Source organism: Pinus tabuliformis, chromosome 8 (genome assembly GCF_031772625.1).
Source record: "Pinus tabuliformis cultivar Carrire ecotype Pingquan chromosome 8, CPIR1, whole genome shotgun sequence".
Taxonomy (NCBI): Eukaryota; Viridiplantae; Streptophyta; class Pinopsida; order Pinales; family Pinaceae; genus Pinus; species Pinus tabuliformis.
In genome coordinates, this window is record NC_142294.1 from 1,118,724,058 (window position 1) to 1,118,746,590 (window position 22,533).

Consider the following 22,533-nt stretch of genomic DNA (forward strand, 5'->3'; position numbering starts at 1 on the left):
GGGTCAAATATAGGTTGTCCGGTTATGACCATGTAAGGTTGCCTCACATAGAAAAGTATGCAAATCAAATTAAGTGGAGGAGAGGAACCTTAGAGGAGGCTGCCACACAAGAAGATTTAAATCAAAGAGCAGTTAAAAATATCCAAAAGATGGCTGACTTAGAGCTTTGTGCACAAGTATTTGCTCTTCCAGGCACTCAAGTGGGAGCAACTGCCTCATCCTCCATAGCACAGCAGCAAACAGCCAAAGCTACTGATCAAACCTCTAGCAAAGGCAAAGAGAAAGAGATGGAGCCAGAGCAGCCACCTCATGAAGAAATGCAGCAACAGCAACAAGGGGGCAGCAAGAAAAAGAACAGCCAGTGCAGCAAGAGCAAACATCACAGGCCCCAGAATCCACCGGGCAGCAAGCTCAGGACACTCTGCCTCCTAGGCAAGAGACAACAGTGGAGGCCTCAGTCCTCCAAACCCCACAAAAGGAAGATATAAGTAGAAAGAGGGACAGAGAGACTCCCCTCACAACATCAACAACTCATGGGGAGAAAAGACACAGAATGAATCCCCTTTCTGAGGAAGAAATGCCTATAGGGCAATCTTTGGGCATGGGCCCACCTAGCATGGAGGCATCTGCAAGTTCCTTCCAGCAGGAACAAGAGAGGACAGTGGGAGGAGAAGTCAGCTCCTCAAGCCAGCAAAGAGGAGCTGAGGTGGGCATCAAGCAGCAGTTCATTGACATAAAGAAGAGGAATGAGCCCATAAGAGTACAGCTATATAATCATTTGTTGAGAATGGCTCCCACTAACCAGCAAAGACTAATGTCTGCATTTGATGTCCAGGAGGGCAAGATGATCATGAACCATTTTATGCCAGCAGTGTTGCAGCCGCAGTCAGCTGCAGATTACATAAGGACCAACCTTGAGGTCCTTGCCAAGGACATCCACCCAATGGATAAAATCGAATTACATAAGCAAACAGGTGAGATGGTGTATGCCTCCTTGGCAGATAAGACATTGGAGAACTACAGGCTAGAAAATAGCCTAAATAATACAGTTGCCCAACTGGAGTTGGAGAGAGCATCCTCTCAAGCAAAGGACAACAGAATCAAAGCCTTAGAGGAAATAATCATAGAACTTGGGCATGATCCCAAGGACATCAAGGCTGTACAAGCATTATTGAAGTTAAGGGATGCAGATTTGGCAGCACTAAGGAAAATGGTAAAAGTCCCAGCAACCATTCACCCACAAACTGGAGAAGTTGCCCAACTGAGACATGACCAAGATGCATCAGCTATGCTGGTGTCCCTATATAAACAGCTGATCCAAACACAAGAGAAATTGGGAGAATCAGAGGCTGCACAGGCTGCACTGCAGGAAGCATTACAACAAAAAGAAGGAGGACAGGCATCTCAGCCTCCTCCAGAAATAATTAACCTGGAGGAACCTCCTCAGACTACGGCTCCTCCTATTGAATAGACAGCACCATCTACATCAGCAATTGCACCAACAACAGAGCAGGCTCCAAGCCTGGATATGCAGAAGCTCAAGAATGAAATCCAAGCCCTGGAAGCCCAAATGGCAGAGCTAAATGAGGCCAGGGAGAGTCTAGCCAAGCTCAATGAAAGATATGATAAATCCAAGCAAACTGTAGCAGAAAAAGGAAGGGAAATAAAGGCCCTTAAGGATAAGCTAAAGGAGCTGGAGAAGGAGCTCACACTTGAAAAAGTGACAGCTGAGCTTAAAAACAGTTTTATGGGCCAACATTGGCCAATCAATCACTGATCAATGGCAATACATTGAGACCATTCATGAGCAAATAGAGCTCATAGGAAAAGCACACAGAGAAATCCAGAGATCAAGGGCATCTCTAGGCAATATGCCTGAGGTTGCCAATAGAATGATTAATGTGCTTAATAACAGAACAAGTGCTCAGCTGGCAGAAATGGGAATCTCCAGTAGAACTGAAACCATCCAGCTGATAAAGAGGGTCCTCACACTGAGAAACCTGGTACAAACACTGGAAAGAAGAAGCCAGGACATGCAGACAGAGGTAAATAAGTTCATGAACAAGTTCACAGCATTGCAAAACAGAGGTCTTCCCAGCTTACTGAACAGCGCAGGAAGACTACTTTCTCATGAACATTATGCCAAAAGGGTCAACATATTTGCTACAAATCATATTACAGAAAGACCCAGCACTTCAGAAGAATCAGGGCCAGCATCAGGGCAGAGTCTCTACAACAGGGTTGAGAATTTATTTTTCATTATGAATGAGATCCAGCATTTGTTTGAAGTGCCTCCAAATTTCTACAAATACACAGAGGCAGATGAGACTCTAGAGGCAATCCTGAGACATCAATTGCCCACACAGGAATTCTGGACCAAAATGATACAAACAATACTGTAAACCAGAGCCTGTATTCAAGTTTTTCTTTTTATACAAGTTATCATACACAGGAAAATTTTGATAAAATCAGCATGCATGGATAAGAATGGGCTGAGCCAACTCAGCAAAACTATTCGACCACTAAAGCAGCACTGACAGTCACAGGTGACAGGGCCGAAAAGTTACAGGATGACAGAGCTACAAAGACACGTCATTCATCATTTATAACAGAACATTCAACCGACTCAGTAGCCTCCAAAGGTCAAAAAGTCTTCTGACAGAATTGAAGGGCATTTATGTTGTATTCAAAGCTGTAATAACTTCTTATCTGCTCTTCTGTACAAGTTGGTGAACGTATTTATTTCTCAGATGACTCAACGCTTCAGATATTTTGTATCACCGTTTGTATATATACCCCCCTCGCATAAGTTTGCAGGGGTTGTTGATTTCTCTTCTAGAGTTCTTATGCTGTAAATTTTCAGAGAATTAATACAAAGCTGATGGAATTTCCAAAGCTCTGCGTTACATGAGGCATTGTGGTGTTTTTGCTGAATGTTACAGGATTCCTGCGTATTTCATGGTTCAATAAGTTTTCTTAAAACTCTTCGTTATGTGTTTTTGTCATCTTTTCATAGCTCATTCATGTTCTGTGTTTCACAGTTAATGGCAAGGAAAAAGAATAGTTCTAGGATTTAATCACAGATTACCCTGAACTCAATCTATGCTATTATAAATGTTTTTTCTTCAGTTATAGTAATAAAGGTGTAATTCTTAATTGCTGCACCTCCACGCTATATCTTTCACAGTGATTATTGTTTCAGGAATTCAAGTCTGCTCCTGCGCAGTATATCTCTTTCTCACACTCCCAGCTTAGTGGAGAATTCTTAATTGCTTTTCACTGGTTAAACACACTTCACCATCACAATTTCAAGTTTGTTTCATGAAGTATTTAAAAGGCCCTGTAGTTTCAGCAACTCAACTCAATATTTCAAACAACCTGTAGCCACAGACTCCATATCCCAATGGATTAGAACTATCTGAAGATTTCCACCTTAGGTACAGAAAGATATCCCTCAACCAAAACATAAACCAAACCCTGAACTCATAACTAGCCTAAAATCTTCACAAAACAGAGACAAACCTTAAAGAGAGAGCCCTCTCTGATTACAGTGTGGCTAGAAGCTGTAATCCAAAGATTGGTTAGTGGTTACCCCGGTCGTATTCCCTTGGGAGTCAAAGGGAACAACCTGGGTGTTAACACCACAACCTAAAAATCTTTAAACAACCTATTCTGATTTGCATAATGTTTTTTCTTGTCCTATGTTGCTTTCAGATTCTTCTTGATTACCTTTATTTCTTGTTCCATCTTGTCCAACATATCTGGTCCAATCAACACCCTATTCACTGGATCACTCCAACTTATGGGAGTATTACAACTACGCCCATATAGTGCCTTAAATGGACTCATCCTCATAGATTCATGATAACCATTTTTCTAAGAAAAATCAACCAACGGAAGGTACTCCTCCCATATCCTTTGTTGATGCATCACATACATCCTCAACATTTCCTCCATTATATTGTTGACCCTCTCTATCTGTCCATATCTCTGCAAATGATAAGATGTGCTGAAGGCCAAATTTGTCCCCAAATATGCAAACAACTCCTTCCAAAACTGGAATGAAGTGTTCTACCTTTTTCAACCTGTCTATCACAACCATGATGGAATCATGCTCTTTAGATGTCCTCAGAAAACTTGTGATGAAATCCATGGAAATGAACTCCCACTTCCACTTTGGAATTGGAATAGGCTATAGTAGTCCACCTGGATGCTTACATTCTAATTTCACCTACTGAAAGTCCAAACATCTAGCCACAAATTGTCCTACATCCTTCTTTAGATTCAACCAATGATAAAATTTATTTACTATTGTCAATGTCTTATGTATCCTGGGTGACCTGAATATGGTTTTGCATGAAAATCTCATAATATAGCCTTATTGAGCTCATTGTTGTCTGACACATATATCATGTCCCTAAACCTGACCAAACCATCTGATGTAAGATGATAGTCCACATCTTGACCACCTGTATCATGTTGTAACCTGTGCATAAGCTCTATGTACCTACCATCTTGTTGTCTTTCCTATACGATTTGATCCTATAAGTCTATCTCATGAGAGCTCATAGCTAATATGTGATTCACCTGTACTTTTCGACTAAGAGCATATGCAACCTTGTTCTCCTTATCCTTGATGTACCTATTCTCAAAGTAAAGCTCACTAATCATGGCCAACCATCTAGCTTTCCTGGCATTCAAATTCGGTTGGTCGAATAGATACCTCAATCCACTGTGATCACTCATCAATAAAAACCTCCTGCCAAGAAGATAGTATCTCCACATATTCAATGCATGGATGATCGATTCCAACTCAATATCATGTGTTGGATAATTATGATCATGCTCATTCAATTTCCATGACTCATAGCACACTACATGTCCTTATTGCATAGCAAATCCACCAAGTCCTCTCTTGCAAGCATCTGCACATACCAAAAACTCTTTGTCTGTAGCTGTAATCTTTAACACTGGAGAATTTGTCAATAAATGCTTCAACTATTCAAAACTTGTTGCACATTCCTCTTTCCCTTCAAATTTCTTACCTTACCTCTACAGTGATGTAATATGATATGAAATACGAGAGAATTTGGTAATGAACCTCCCATAGTAACCTACTAGCCCCATGAATGATCTTACCTCATCCACATTTCTAGGAGATACCCACTCCATGATAGCCCTTATCTTCTCTGGATCCACTATTATTCCTTCCTTGGAAACAACATGTCCCAAGTAATGTACCTCTGTCTAAAAGAAGCAACATTTTCTAAGCTTGGCATACAACTGATTCTCTCTCAGTAATCTCAACATTGTCGCTAAGTGCTCAGCATGCTCTTCCTCATTTTTAGAATATATCAAGATTTCATCAATGAATACAATAACAAACTAGTCCAGATAAGGATGCAACACATTATTCATTAAGCACCTGAAAGTACCTGGAGCATTATTCAAACCAAATGGAACTACAACAAACTCATAATGCCCATACCTAGTCCGAAAAGTTGTCTTGTATATGTCCTCTTCTTTGATGCGCACCTGATGGTATCCTGATCTCAAATCAACCTTTAAGAACATTGTTTCTCCCTTTAACTGATCGAACAAGTCATCAACCCTTGACAACAAATACATGTTCTTGATGGTCACCTTATTCAACTTGTAGAAATTCCCACTCTAGATCAACAAATTATGCAATATACTAAAGAAAAATACAAGATCTACTTCTACAACAAACTTTTCGGAAGCTTAATTGAATATGAGCAAGATCAAATAGAAAAAATATAACTAAGAATGAAGAATCAATCACACATAACACAGAAGAAATAACCGAGGGAAAGCCTCAGCCTAAAACCCCAATCTCTGTATTATCATACAAGTGGAAATATGTCAAGTATTACAAAAAAAAAAGCTTTCAAGCTATCCTTCTCTCTTTGCAATCCAACTTCTGCTCATAGACAGTCAAAGGCTTCTCACAAACCTTCTCCTCTACCCTCCAAGCCTCCTATTTCCTTGTGCAGTTTTTCCTGGGGTCCAATGCTTCCACTTGTGTGAATTCCCACCTCACACTGCTCACTTGGCTCAGAAATAACTGCACAACCCTGAAGGAGATAATTCCTTCTACGTGGATGAGTTTCCTATATAGGAAAAATCCTCCAACTGATAGTACATTGTCCCTTCCTCTGATCTCAACTGGGTCTCTAACTGAACTCACATGCATGAGTTATTTATGAGAGAATATTCAGTTATCTGAAGTGCAGCAGCTACATGCATGCATGCATTAACTAACTGAACTCACATTAATTCAACAACCTGTTTGAATTAATCTAACTGGACTTGACTCAATTAACTGATCCAACTAATTACAACTCATCCTTATCCATTTAACTGATGGATAAATTCCTCAATCAATGGAGAAACTGTTGCATGTCCCCACATAGACTTCATGTTTGATTTTCTACAACTAATTAACTCAAGATGAATTAATTAATTATTTTACAAACAACTGCTAAGATCAAATTCGAATTTTACTTCACTATTTTAGTTCAGGGACTAACTAAAATAGGAAGGTATCCCGAAATGCTATTTATAGAATGCTATTTTTAGCACTTCCATTTTTCATTCCTTGTTGCTATGGTCAACACTAGCTGAACTACTATTTATAGCAGTGCTATTTTTTGCATTTCTTGTTGCTATTTTCAACACTCCCTCTCAACAAGAAAGGCATTCAACTCGAACCCGATCCTAAACCTTTGGAATGTTTTGCATGCCACACTTCTTCCAAGTGTTATTGTTCGCCGAAAAATCTATCATAAACTTTAGAAATGAAAAATATCCCAACTGACCTCTTTATTGGGCTAGAAACATCCTTTGTTGCAGAAGCTTCCTCTGCCGCTGACAAGTGCTCCCTCTGTGACCTCTGAGCTGCTGCAACACTCCTTGCATCTCACACTGTTGCACACCTCTTTGTGCCATCCTACACTGGTGCAACACTCATGTGCCTCTCGCATTTTTGCAGCCTGCTAGCTCTGAACTATCTTGGGATTCCTGCACTATAGCTCTCTCTGCCGCTCCATCCACATCTATCTCTACCCACTCAGCCAATCCTGCTACTCCTCGTCAGGGCTCCCATAGCAAGGTCTAATCAAAGAGGTTGGGTACCTGAATGATCTTGCCCCTATTCCAACCGTCTTGGGGCTATCACTCCACATCGCTCCACCTCCTACTTGGAGGTATGGATGCATGTGATCCCTCTTCCCACCTAGCTCGAAATTTCCCCCTACTGGAGGTCTCTACATGAGTAGATTTCTCTACTCGATCTCCTCTCGGATTCTCTAGTTGTGGCTGCTCCACAACCTCTTGAAGCTGCTTCACCAATTATGGCTTCTCCACAATTGTCTGAGACTTCTTCTAACACTGCATGTTGAGAGATAATGTACTCTCCCCCTCAACCACCAAGCCTCCATCAGTTACCTTGCTCCTCAAGGCTTTGCATGCATCTTGAACCTCAAGAGCATACAGTTTCTTGACTCCTGAACCAATCTGCTTCACCTGTCTAGTGGTGATGTGTCGAAGGAAAACCTTTCCCTTACTGAGGACTACATCATAGCCTTTGTCTTCCAGCATTGCGATCGACACCAATTTTTTCTCAGTCCTGGTACATACCTGACATCGGTCAAGGTAATGCGAGCTCCATGCTCCCTCTGAAAAACAACAGTGCCTACACCTGAGACACTATACTTTTCATCATTACCCATCGCTATGAGTATCTGGAGATCTTTCTCCTCCAAGGTACTGAACAAACTCTTGTCGCCAGCCATGTGGAAAGAAGCTCCACTGTCAAGAAACAAACCACATCCCACCATGGATGAAACCATGCATGCGAAGAGTGTGAAATCCAACTCAAACTGTGAGGCCAATGCTTCACCTTCTGATCCTTCCAAGGATCCCTTCTTGGATTTCTTCAGTGGACAATTTCTAGCAAAATGGCCCACCTCATGACAATGAAAGCATCGCACTTTCGATTTGTCAAACTTCTTCCCACCATGGGAAGAATCAGATTTGGGATGGGACGCCTTCCCTTTCCCTTTCCTTGCCTTACTCACTAAGTCTAGAATTTCCTCATCATCTTGCTTCGATGAGGATCCATCTCTGGTGATTCTTCTTATTTCCTCCTGCATCAGATCCGACCAAAGTCGTTCCCAATCTGGCAATTTTTCTCTTCCATTAACCAAGTTTTGGTAGCTATGCTAGCTCTTAGGAAGACTGAGGAGTGCAAGACTCACCATGTCATCATCAGTGGTCGTGATCCATACACTTCCAAGCTCATCCCTGCAGGTGGTGAGATTGTTCAGATATGTAGAGATCATGTTGCCCTTTTCACACTTGATCTTACAAAGCTTGTCTTTCAGTGCCAACTTCCTCTAATTGTTGTTGTTATGATATAGATCTTTCAATGTTTTCCACATTGAAAATGGTGTCTCCTTCCCATGGAGGCTCAAGACAATGTGGTCTCAAACTCCCTCTAGGAGGATTCTCCTTGCTCTAGCCACACATTTCTTCCATTCCGCCAGTTGAGTAGCATCAGTCTTCTTAGGGACTTCTTGATCAATGAAGTCCTTTAGACCGTTATCCTCTAATACTGCCTCCATGTGATCCTTCCAGGATATATAATTCGAGCTACCATCAAGGGCATACTCGAGTCTTAAACCACTGAACACCATTAGTGAAATTGAGATGTGATAAGAACTCGATTTCTATATTCAGGAACCACAAACTTCAAACTTCTCCTTCTTGTATACTGTTCTTCGCCTTGATCACCTTTGCTCTAATACCATGTAGAAATTCCCACTGTAGATCAACAAATTATGCAATATACTAAAGCAAAATACAAGATCTACTTCTACAAAAAACTTCATGGAAGTTTAATTGAATATGAGCAAGATCAAATAGAAAACATATAACTGAGAATGAGGAATCAATCACACATAACACAAAAGAAATAACCCGGGGAAAGCCTCAGCCTAAAACCTTAATCTATGTATTATCATATAAGTGGAAATATGACCAGTATTACAAAAAGAATTAGCTCTCAACCTATCTTGTTCTCTCTACAATCCAACTACTGCTCATAGACAGTCAAAGGCTTCCCACAAACCTTCTCCTCTACCCTCCAAGCCTCCTATTTCCTTGCGCGGTTTTTCCTGGGGTCCAATGCTTTCACTTGTGTGAATTCCCATGTCACACTACTCACTTGGCTCAGAAATAACTGCACAAACCTGAAGGAGATAATTCCTTCTACATGGATGAGTTTCCTATATAGGAAAAAATCCTCCAACTAATAGTACACTGTCCCTTCCTTTGATCTCAACTGGGTCTCTAACTGAATTGACATGCATGAGTTATTTATGAGAGAATATTTAGTTATCTGAAGTGCAGCAGTTACATGCATGCATGCATTAACTAATTGAACTCACATTAATTCAACAACTTGTTTAAATTAATATAACTAGACTTGACTCAGTTAACTGAGCCAACTAATTACAACTCAATATTACAACTCATCCTTATCTCTTTAACTGATGGATAAATTCCTCAATCAATGGAGAAACTGTTGCATGTCCCCACATAGACTTCATGTTTGATTTTCTACAACTATTTAACTCAAGATGAATTAATTATTTATTTTACAAACAACTGCTAAGATCAAATTCAAATTTTACTTCACTATTTTAGTTCAGGGACTAACTAAAATAGGAAGGTATCCCGAAATGCTATTTATAGAATGCTATTTTAAGCACTTCCATTTTTCATTCCTTATTTCTATGTTCAACACTAGCTGAACTTCTATTTATAACAGTGTTATTTTTAGCATTTCTTATTGCTATTTTCAACACAACTGCCTCTAATCAATGCATATCTTGAGAGTTCCATCCTTCTTCTTCACAAGCAACAACGGTGCACGCCATGGTGATACACTTCGCTTAATGTATCCCTTGTTAAGCATTTCCTTCGATTGTAACTTCAACTCTATTAACTCTGGAGTGCTCAATCTCTATGATGCCTTTGATGTTGGTGCTTCCCCTGTTACCAACTCAATGGAAAAGTCCACTTCCCTATGAGGCGACAACTCTTAAATGTATGCTGGAAACACATCCTGAAACTACTGCAAGATTGGGTATCTTCTCAATACCTCTACGTCCTCAACATCCTTACCTTTATCACTAGAAATACACACTGCAAATAACACACATCCTTTTCTGTGACTGCACTTTGCCTCATAGCTGTCACCATTCTAACTAATGTTACCTTCTTCTTACCCTGCAAGATTCTCTGTTCTCTATTTTCATCCAAACACTTAATGGCCTTGTCATAAAAATCCGCTCTGGTCCTATGAGGATACAACCAGTCCATACCCAAAATCATACTATATGATCCCAACGGAAATACATTCAAAAGTGTTGAGGTAGGCATACCTTTCAACTGAAATGCACAATATCTTACACAATGATACACTCTCTTCATTGTACCTTTAGCCAACTGCACTAACTAGGATTCTGCATGCACTTCTTTATTCAAACCACACTTATCCACTAGGTTAGCACTAACATAACTATAATTAAATCCAGGGTCAATCAAAATGGAAACAACTTGATCACAAAGCTTACCATCCATATTGATAACAATTGCCTGGTGATCTACATTCTTGTTATCCATCGCTGCATAAATCCGTGGAATAATTTTCCCAACATCCCCAACTGTCTGTGTTTCCTATGCATTGTAAATATGAGGCTTACCACCTTGATTCTATGGACAATATCTCTTAGTATGCTCCTTACCACATGTCCAACACTGCAAGCATCCTGTACCATCACCTTTATTCTATTTCCCCTCCATGTTGTGACCCATTAAAGTTCTTGTAAGGTGCAAAATTTTCTTTCTCACTTGTTGTTACAGGGAAAAGTGTCTATGCAGAACTGCTAATCCCACTAAGGTGTGGTAGCTACCTTAGAAACAAACAAAGTAAAGCTACTTTTTTTTTTCTTTTATGAAAGATAGATGAGAGAAGAATAAAGGAGACCAACCTCTGTCTTGCGCTTGGCTCCTAGTTCGATTCCTCTCTCTTCTGATAGTCCTTTGCTACTTGCTTCCTTGTACACCCAGCTTCATAGAGTACCTGTAGAATCAAAGTAGCATAAAACTATACAAGAACATGGATCTATTATCATAAACAATCTAGGATCAGATGTAAATTGACCATACAAATGCATAAAACATAAATGACACAAGAGTATGGAGGAAAACTTGAATAGCTTTTATTGATAATCAAGAAAGAGCCAAGAGAGTTACAACTAGTTGTTCTGACCCAGCATCATCCTCTCAGCAAGTAAGCCCTTCTTCACCTCATGCAAAGCTTAGATCACCCAACACTATGATGTTGCCTCAAGAAACCAACAACAATTCCTTACAAGATGCAAAATTCTAGCCTCTGGATCTCTGGGATGAGGGATCCATATATAGATATCTGTAAGGGAGATGATTCAGCTTATAATTTGATTAGTGTCTTCCCTCTGATAGTTCTTGCTTCCACTTGGAGATTGATGATCTCTTACTCATCCTTGGTCGAATTCAGAGAGGCAAGTGTCACAGCAGAAGTTTCTGGAAGATTCCATGCCTCTCCACCTCGCGTATTGACACTGCCATTTGTCACTTCTCACCCATCGCACCCCATAGAAGGGCTTTTTGAAATGCAACGCACCCACAGAGTGTACTTAGGTGAGATGCAATGCACTTTGCCTATGGAGTAGGTGAAATGATCCTGTTTTGACCAGTTCTGAGTGGTTTTTCATGGAGAACTTCTGGGAGAAGCTGTAATCAGTTGACCTTGTCCCTTTAGGGGTTAGAACAACACTTTTAGGGACTTAGGAGCCCTTGGTTTATGGAAATTTTATGCTTGGGGTTGCAGTGCCCAAAAATGTCTATAAAAGTTTCCCCCTAAAGCATGAGGTCGTTAATCTTTTTCGATGTCGGGTGAAATGCTTTATCATGAGGATCTGAAGTTCTTTCAAGCTGGGAGGAGACCTGTAATAGGATACAATACAATACATTATCTTCATAATATTTTCATGATCTAGCTGAGGCGGGCATTCCCATGCTCAGCTTTATAAATTCATTTTCATGTACATAGGACAGACAATCGTCTGAGTGTAGACTGATGATTCTGGTAGAGCCATCATCCCTTTGATTGGATGATTATCTGTGCGGCAACGATGTACATTTGATGTCTTTATTTCCCTGAATATATATCGCAGCCCGGATGGATGAAACTAGATCCGGGGTCTTCAATCTCGTTTGATCTTCACTCGAAGTACAAGTCGATCCATGTGAGAGATGTTCTGGAGTTGAACATGGAAAGACATCGCCTGATTACCAGCCAATGATGTAAGCTGTTAACAGGCATGAGAGGAATCACCGATAATGATAATGACCCTCAAGGTACTGCAGTACAATTCACGTGGTGTGAATAAAGGACTTGGCGTCGAACACCACGCAAAATCTTTCGGTCGAAGGCCATTGATGTAAACCTGTCGCCAGAAGTGAGAAACTTGCCATTGAGGCATGCAAGCTTCAAAGTACTGGAAGGGGTGTTCCTAGATCGACTTCTTGGATAATGAGTTGATGTCGACAAGAAGTGATCCGTCATAGGAGGGCCTTGATGAATCCCACATCAATGACACGCAACAGAGCAAATGATTTTACTAGAGGTGAAAACGATCTAGTGATATAAGGTTCAGGGTGGCGGTCATGAAAGAATGGAGTGTAAATGTATTGCAGTGGGTGAGACACAGGTGAAGTCTCTGAGTGACTTCTCTGAACATATCGGTGACACTAACGTGATGGATTGGTAGCATTAACCCCAAATGTGGATGGTGTGATGGGACCATGGTGATGTGACCAGTGAATGAAACAACCCAACCCGACTTGGATGTGGAATGAAAGTGTCATGTTCAAGAGCGACTTGCTACCAACAAAGTTTCTTCAAGTTTTCTTCCCAATTTTTCCCTAGTATGGTCGCCATTTTTTTATAGGGAAAAGTGTCTATGCAGAACTGCTAATCCCACTAAGGTGTGGTAGCTACCCTAGAAACAAACAAAGTAAAGCTACTTTCGTTTTTCCTTTATGAAAGATAGATGAGAGAAGAATAAAGGAGACCAACCTCTATCTTGCGCTTGGCTCCTAGTTCGATTCCTCTCTCTTCTGATAGTCCTTTGTTACTTGCTTCCTTGTACACCCAGCTTCATAGAGTACCTGTAGAATCAACGTAGCATAACACTATACAAGAACATGGATTATTATCATAAACATTCTAGGATCAGATGTAATTTGACCATACAAATGCATAAAACATAAACGACACAAGAGTATGGAGGAAAACTTGAATAGCTTTTATTGATAATCAAGAAAGAGCCAAGAGAGTTACAACCAGTTGTTCTGACCCAGCATCATCCTCTCAGCAAGTAAGCCCTTCTTCACCTCATGCAAAGCTTAGATCACCCAATACTATGATGTTGCCTCAAGAAACCAACAACAATTCCTTACAAGATGCAAAATTCCAGCCTCTGGATCTCTGGGATGAGGGATCCATATATAGATATCTGTAAGGGAGATGAGTGAGCTTGTGATTTGATTAGTGTCTTCCCTCTAATAGTTCTTGCTTCCACTTGGAGGTTGATGATCTCTTACTCATCCTTGGTCGAATTCAGAGAGGCAAGTGTCACAGGAGAAGTTTCTGGAAGATTCCATGCCTCTCCACCTCGCGGATTGACACTGCCATTTGTCACTTCTCACCCATCGCACCCCATAGAAGGGCTTTTTGAAATGCAACACACCCACAGAGTGTACTTAGGTGAGATGCAATGCACTTATCCTATGGAGCAGGTGAAATGATCCTGTTTTGACCAGTTCTGAGTGGTTTTTCATGGAGAACTTCTAGGAGAAGCTGTAATCAGTTGACCTTGTTCATTTAGGGGTTAGAACAACACTTTTAGGGACTTAGGAGCCCTTGGTTTATGGACATTTTATGCTTGGGGTTGTAGTGCCCAAAAATGTCTATAACACTTGCATCCTGAAGCCTTGTTCCTTTTGGCTACCATTTACCTTTATATTTGTCTTTCCCTTTCTAGCCTTGCTGAGATTTTTTCTTGCGCTTTGACTGCTCATAACAATGCTTCAATTTACCAATAACTTCCTCAAGTGACTAAGGCTCATCATTCTTAATCTGATCTCTAAATGTTAATGGAAATCCATTGAAAAATCTTTGAACTTTGGACTTCTCATATTTAACATATGATACATACCTCAATAACTCTAGGAACTTGGTCGTCTACTCCTCATCTGTCATCATTCCCATCTTTAGTTCATAGAATTCCTTGGCTTTGCTATCGTAGTACCTCTATGGAAAATAGTTCTTCCTGAAAATTCTTTTGAATTCATGTCAACTCAACTCCTCTGTCCTAATGTATCTAACCCACTTCACATCTTCCCCCCATATGTTTGCTTTCCCTTTGAGACCGGAGATAGCAATTATGGCCTTCATATTCTCTGTGTAATCATGCAGCTCAAATAATTTCTTCATCCCAAGTAGACATGCCTTTGCATCCTCCGTCTTCTTCAAATATCCATCAAAGGTAAGTGGCTTTGCTTTCTTGAACTTATCTGTAAAAGATCCCCTGTCACTCCTCCTATAAGGATGATAACGACGATGGTCATAGTTCTTGTCAGAACTAGAACTAGAATAGAACTTGTGTCCATCACCTCTCCTATCTGGAGTATCCAAGAGTCTTCCATCTTGGATTTTGTCATCTCTATCTGACCTGTGCCCTTGGCTAATTCAAAGTGGTCTTTGCCTCTGTAATTCTGACAAATTATGAAGGATAACTACATTAACCTCTGCTTTTTTCTCCTGTGCCTACATGATTCTATCATTATCTTCCTTGCAACTTCTTATTTCTACCTTCAATCTTCTCAATGTGTCTGCTATATCAGAAGATTTCCCAACACAACATTGCTAATATGATCCATAGGGAGAGTCTCGTGAACTATAGTCTACCATATTGCTAGTCATCTTTGATCTCTTTCCTCCAAGTACACCATGTCAGCTAAAACCAAAACATAACATAATCACCATACCTTAGTATAATTCAGGGGAGGGCATCTCATATGCAAGATCCACCAGATTAGCATGATACATGTATAATCATAATCGCATCAACATATAACATAACTTTAAATACTATCCAGTTATCAATGCATGTCCATACCGACCACATACCATGACCTCATGTATGAACCCTATAAGCATGTCAATGTATACATAACAATATATAAACACTAACATGCATAACGAATTCATAACTGACATACACTCATGACAACCACATCCAACAAAACACCATCCACTTTCACATTGCGACACCACTGCAACCATGACCACCACCATGCATATATATCAAATACATTAACCACAAGCATAGAGAACACATATTTACAATCGACATGAATGCATGACCAACACAATGCCCATCTAGTCCAAGGGGTAAACCATGCTCCAATACCACTCTGTAACACCCTCCTCCCACATTTACCAAGCTAACCGGTCCACTTGGGTAGACATGTGATGAGAGGATACTAAGATGTGATTCAAATCCCCAAGTATAATTAAGGAAGTGGAACCCAAAAACACAACCAAATAGATATTTCCCAGGAGCTATAGATCCTTCAGGAGGTAACCAACCCTTATAGGTGCTTAACCCCTAAGACAACTTAACTTTTCACCGTCCTAGAGCCTCAGTCGCTCCCATGAAAAGGAATGCATTTGACCAAAGCCTTCTAGTCACTACCACAACAAGGACATGCCGACGACTATGGAATTTTCTAGACATTTCTGAGCCACCGACCCCAGACTCTGTGCCACTTTTTTAGGGCCAAGTCTCAGGCCGCTACCCAGAACTTCATGAAACCTTCATAAATGATAAATGACAATGAAACAAAGGTACTAATGCAAACACTTGAAGAATGAACTGATTGAGAAATTCAACAGATCAGGACCACTTTCATTTACAGTCACATTTTAATTTATAGGAACATTTTCATGTATTTGATTTTCAGAAAAAATATCAACGCTCTCATTCACATGCCCATTTAATATAGACTATTAATCAAATTTCCATTTTAAACAAAATTCACTGATACAAAAGAGGATTGACTTTCTATTGTTGAAACAACATTCATTTACAAAATTAAATTTTAACAATATGCAGGTTGTTGTAGCCATGCAATGAGTTTCAATTGCAACTCATACAAGGAACAAGAGGAGGTAAGGGACCAGGGGTGCCCAACTACAATGCACTTCATCAAATGAGGAAAGGATGGATGATGTGAATTCTCCCAATGTTCCCAACAATGATGTTGAGAATGACCATGTGATGGCATATCCTATTTTCCCACCATCAACCACGGAGCCACCGTCAACCAAAATACAAGGTGCAAGCTACACGAAGAAGATCAATGCCATAAGAGGGTGGACAAAGGAAGACATGCTAGCTGCAATTGTGATGTAGAGTTTATAGGATATTCAGTACGTGCATCTGCAAAGAAACATGGGATTTACACCTCAAACATACATTATTGGATTAATGGGATCACTCATACAAAGCGTAGAGGGCCTGTTACAGTTATGAATAAAGAGGAGGAGGTGAAGTGTGGTGTAAGGAGATGGCTTAATTGGGACATGGGTTAGAGTTTATACAACTTAAATTCATAGTAGCTCAAATTTATCAGGGGAGGCCAAACCCCTTCAAAGATGGGTTTCCTCGCAAATCATGGTGGAGTGGGTTTAAACAAAGGCATCTAAACCTTGTGTTACATACAACTGAGGGCCTTGAAAGAGATAGGGCTTTAAATCTACACCTTGAAATTGTGTCTAAGTTCTTTGACACCCTTTCCCATGCATATGAGAAACAATCTTATGCCCCTGACCATATATTGAGTTGTGACAAAACATGCTTATAGGTAGGAAGGAATTGTGGTATGCAGGTAGTTCCAAGAAAGGGAGCAGAAATGTTCCTAAAAATTTTCCTAAGAGAAGGGAGTGGATCACTATTCTCTTTTGTTTCAATGCAATTAGTTCTTCAATCCTAGGTATTTATCTATTCAAAGGTAAAAATCAACTTAAAAACTATATACAAAATTGTGAACTAGGTGCATGCATGGTTGCACATCACCATGCATGGATGACAAAGGAACTCTTCTTAAATTAGCTTTGTCACTTTGTTGCATCTGTACCAGGTGGTGTCTTTCCTGAAAATAGACACCTACTAGTTTTAGATGGCCATGGAAGCCACATGGTTGTGTAAACAATTGCGAAGGCCAACAATTTGGGCATTTACCTGTTAACACTGCTAACTTATACCACTCACAGGTTGAAACCACTTGATGTAAACGTGTTTGGGCCTTTCAAGAAATATTTTAGGGTAAAGTGAGCTTCATGGATGGAAAAGAATCCAGTGGTGGAGGTAAAAATGTTTGAGCTAGATGAGCTTGCAAGTAAAGCATTTAAAAGGGATCTCACGCCTTCTAATATCATGGTTGGATTTAGGAGGACTGGAATATGGTTACTGAATGTTAATGCTCATATGCATGATAATGGTTGCAACAGGAATTTGATGTGGAAGGTCAAAAAGCAGAGGACTTACATGACCAGTTTGATGCCCAAGAAGGTGTGGATGGGCATGAAGATGTTGTTGTTATTGATGGTGTGATATCCCTTTCTCAAGGGCACTTCTATGGTGATGATGATGAATATGTAAGTGAGACATAATTCATTCATGAACCAATTATCATTAAAATGTAGGTTTTCACACCCACTGAAACACCTACCAATCCTGCATGTGATATTCCATATGAGGTAGTTGTTCATGAAAATGATAATGAAAATGTGGTTTCAAATGATAATGCAACAAGAATCAACAATGACCAATTCAACATGCCAACCCAAGTAACCCCACCATCACGATTGTCAGAGGCCATGTTGAATATCAACAAACATAATGTGTCATCCATCAATGAGAAAAGCATGGCCATGCCTTCACAAAGAACAGATTTGAACACTGGACTTGTTCATTATTTTGTGGACAATGGATCACCGGAAAATTAATCTGTTCACAATGAAGTACCAGATGAAGAAAACAATCAGGTTCAATTAAATTTCCTAGAGGTTGAAAGGAAAGTAGCCATGAGGAGCATGTGACAATGAATCATCCAATGTGTGGTAGGTTCCTAAAGATACTAGTAGAGAGAGTGAATGCCTCATTAAGGCACTCAACAACATATTATCTTTGTTTAGGGAGGAGTTCATAGCTATTCACATCTGAAGAATGTATGAACCTATTGTTTAAGTCTGAACATAAAATCTTGAAATTCAGGAATATAAACAGAGAAATAAGGAGTTGGCCAAGGAAAAGAGAGATGCAAGGATTGCAACAACAAAAGCTCGGGAAAAAGGAAAGGCTCGAAAGACAAAAAGCAAGGGAAGAAAAGGAACATAAAAAACAATTGGCAAGGCAAGAGAGGGAGGCAAGAAAGTCTCAACAAGACTCTGGAAAAAGGAGGGGTGACATACAGGGAAGACTATGGTGCAAGCTATTTTGAGGCAAATTGGATGATGTTCAACACTTTGGACCACATTGCAAATCATACACCACAATATCAGGAGTTGATTAACATCCAAGTTCCCCACTATTAGCCAGGGGTTATACCCACCTCCTATAAACCTACCAGTGCAGGTGTAAATCCTATGTATAATTATAGGACACCTCCACTTATTTCTTGGATTAGTAGCACAAGTGGGCACTTCTACTACTCAATCCATCCATGACTATAAGGAACAAACTTGACTCAATCATATGGAAACAACTTGGCTCAGGCCGGAAACTTAATAATTTTGGGAAATGCAAAAAATGGAGGCCTTCAAGAATAGGGGTGGCATGATTTTTTTGTTTGTGACCACATTACAATGTGGATTTTGTAAGGAAAAACTTCCTTGCATGTTACATGGCCATTTTGGATATAGTTCCATTGTGTTTTTGGATACAGTTCAACAAAAAATTGAACATATGATTTAATATAATAGTTAAATATACACTCTATTCAATTATGGTCTACTTGTGATTTATTGTGCTTGGCCTTTGATTGCATGTGCTTGCTTTGTAGTTGTCCACTCAAAGTAGTGAGTACATACATTCATGGATACATACACCAGCAAAGAATTACAAAGAGATATTTTCATGGTTGAATACACATATAGAGTTGTAGTTGTGCCTTCACATTCATGGTTGATTAAACATACAATTAGTTGGAATATATACCAGCAAATAGATACAAAGACAAGTATTGGTTCACATACATAGCACATATGCATTTCATTAATATGCAAGTAGCAATTCATAACAAAATACAAGCAACCATTAAATTTCCATTACAATTGTATGCAAGTAGCCATTCTAAACGAAATGTTGTAGAATATATCTTCCTATGGCACTACTAGGCTATAGATATACAAATATATTCAACTCTAATATGGTCAATTCTAATATAAGAGATTCCCTCCTACTTGGATCCACAACATGCCCAAGTAACCCTCACAAAAAACAAATACAGGATATTTTAAGTGATTTTATAGGTAGGTATCCATATACCTTGATGAAATTGAAGGTTAGGTTGAATTATGCTAACAAAATTTATTAATGGAAAAGACACATTTTAAATAACAACTAAATCAATATTTTTTCGTTGTTGCTCATTAAAGAAACAATTATTAACCTAACTTTCATTGTTTCTGCATTTTTGAAGTGTTGACACAGAAAAACACACGAATAATTTCTAATGCATTATAGACCCTTCATAAATTTTACTACTTGGCTTGCTAACTACCAAAAGCTGTTAAATTTATAGTTAAGATTAATTCACTCAGTGGATCTCCAAGTTTTTTCTTGACATCTAAGTTACAAGAAACTAGAATTTTCTCACAGGAATTCTTGCAAAATAAAATGTAACAAATGATTCACTCTTGAGCTCATTTTTCTTCACTAAAGTTCATATATTTTACTCGAATTCAAAGAAAAGACAAATAACAATGATATTTATAATAAGAAAAATGGAAAATGTAAAAGAAAACTCCATAAGCCAAATATTTGTGTAGCAAAAGACTTAGGACAATGAAATGACAATTGGAATTGAGAATTTGAAAACCCTAAACTAGTGCTTTTTCTATAACCCTGCATGGTAACCCTTCACAAATAGGTGAGTGGCAATGCCAACCCAGAAAACAATACCAAATAATAAGTACTATTGCTGGCCTATCCCAGTATTATTACCAATATTGAGATGTATGAACCAAGATGAGGATGTAATGATATTGGGTCGATAATCTGAGCCTACCAAAATTGAGATGTGAATAAGTAATTCATAATCACTGCTTCTGAACTATTGAATTGAATGAATTTTTTCTCTGAATTCGAATACATGCAATGCAAAAAATTCCAATGGAAAACCCTAAACAAAAATGCAGAGACAAAAAACCATAAACGAAAATGTAGAGACAATTAAGAAAATGTAGAGACAAAAATGCAAGGACAAAAAGCCCTAAACAACAACCCACGAAAATTCCAATGGCAACCCACAAAATGCATAGAAGCCACACAAGAACTCAAGATGAATTCCAATGCACAAAAGCTACAAATTTTAATATGCAGAGAACCTACATAAGAACTCAACAAGTAGAATGGTGTGACTACTAAGCAAATTGATGTGTTGAGAAACACAGTTGCAATTATGGTTGGCAGGATGAAGAATCCTACTAGAGAACGACGATGACATTGCATCCAACCTCCAAACGTTTGATGCAGTGAGCTCACTACTGCGTCCAGTGCTGGGTCGAAAAGGGTCGAGCGAGTGGGTGAATGTGCACAATGTTCCCTCCAAACATGCACCATAATGTAGGACATGGAAACTCGCAACAATGTTGTGCCACATAAGAAGTAAATCTCCTCACTACACCCACACCCCACCTCTGTGGCTGAACATCACTCTATTATGCACAAGAACTGAACCTCCTTGTTGCGCCCACACCCACCTTCATGGCCGAACAACACCCGATTATGTGCAAGAAATGGGCCAAACATGCATAGGAATAGGCAGAGCAAAACACCCAAGTTTCGAGTCTGAACAAGAATGAAGGAGGAGGCAAACATCCTCTAGAAGCAGCCCAAAATGTCCTTCAAAACTGCACAATGTCCCAAAGGTACCATACTCTATGTGAAGTAGACTCATGGCAGTGCCACATGGCACATGTCGTACAAACGATGGGGCCTACCAAGTGTTTAAAAATGACCACATAGGGAGGCTACACAACTACTAGCCTCCCTCCCCTAGTATCTATTTTTTTTAAACAACAATCACTTGGGTATTTAGTCACTATCAACGTTCTTTACCAATCACAAAATACCTTTTCAAATTAAAAAAAAAAAATCAAAACTATTTTTTTTTCAAAATTGAATATTCTGAAAACATTTGACAAAAAAATTATTCCCACCAAAATGTCAAATCTATATATTCCCTAATAAAAACAATTTTGTAGATATAAGTTAATCAATACTAATTTAATGTCTTCAATATTCTTAAAATTTTAAAACAAAGTAGCCCATGGGGCATAGCGCAGACAGTGACAGGATGTTCTGTTATGGCACTTCGTAGTGTAAAAGACCCCGATTTGAAATTCCGTGGGAAAAAATCTAACCATGCTAAGGGCTAATGTGGCCTAGGCTAGATGCGATCGCTGGGTGATTTTGACCACTTAAATACCCTTGAGTTGCAACTACTCAAGCCACATGTTACATGTGCTAATCATTTAAGAGCTCACACAACCTAACCAAAAAATAAAAATAAAAAATCACAAAATAATAAAAATAATTAATCATCCAAAGAGCAACTTAATAGATGATCATCATATTATGAAATATATGTGACATATAAAATTAAGATTCAAATCCTCCATAAATCAAACCAGCAATTTTTTTTTAATTAATTTCAATTTTATATATTTAATATTTATAAAAAATATATATATAAAAAAGGGAAAACACAGGGGAATATATCTCGGATCCTTTGAAACTAAAGTTCCATGACTTCACCATGAAGTATTCCTCATTCAACTTTGTTATATTATAAAGGATTAAGACACATATTCTCTTTTTTCCACTCTCGTCAATTTTATATAATACAAAAAACTTAATATAAATAAAAAAATACTTAGATAATACATCACTAAAATCCCTCTTAATCATACACCACACTTGTCTATGTTTATTAATTGTGTTAAAATATTAATTCCCCCTTAAAATATTAATTCGAGAACTAAATAATTTGACTGCAAATCATTTGTGGGATATGGTGGTGGGAAGTGAATACAAAATGTTAGAGATT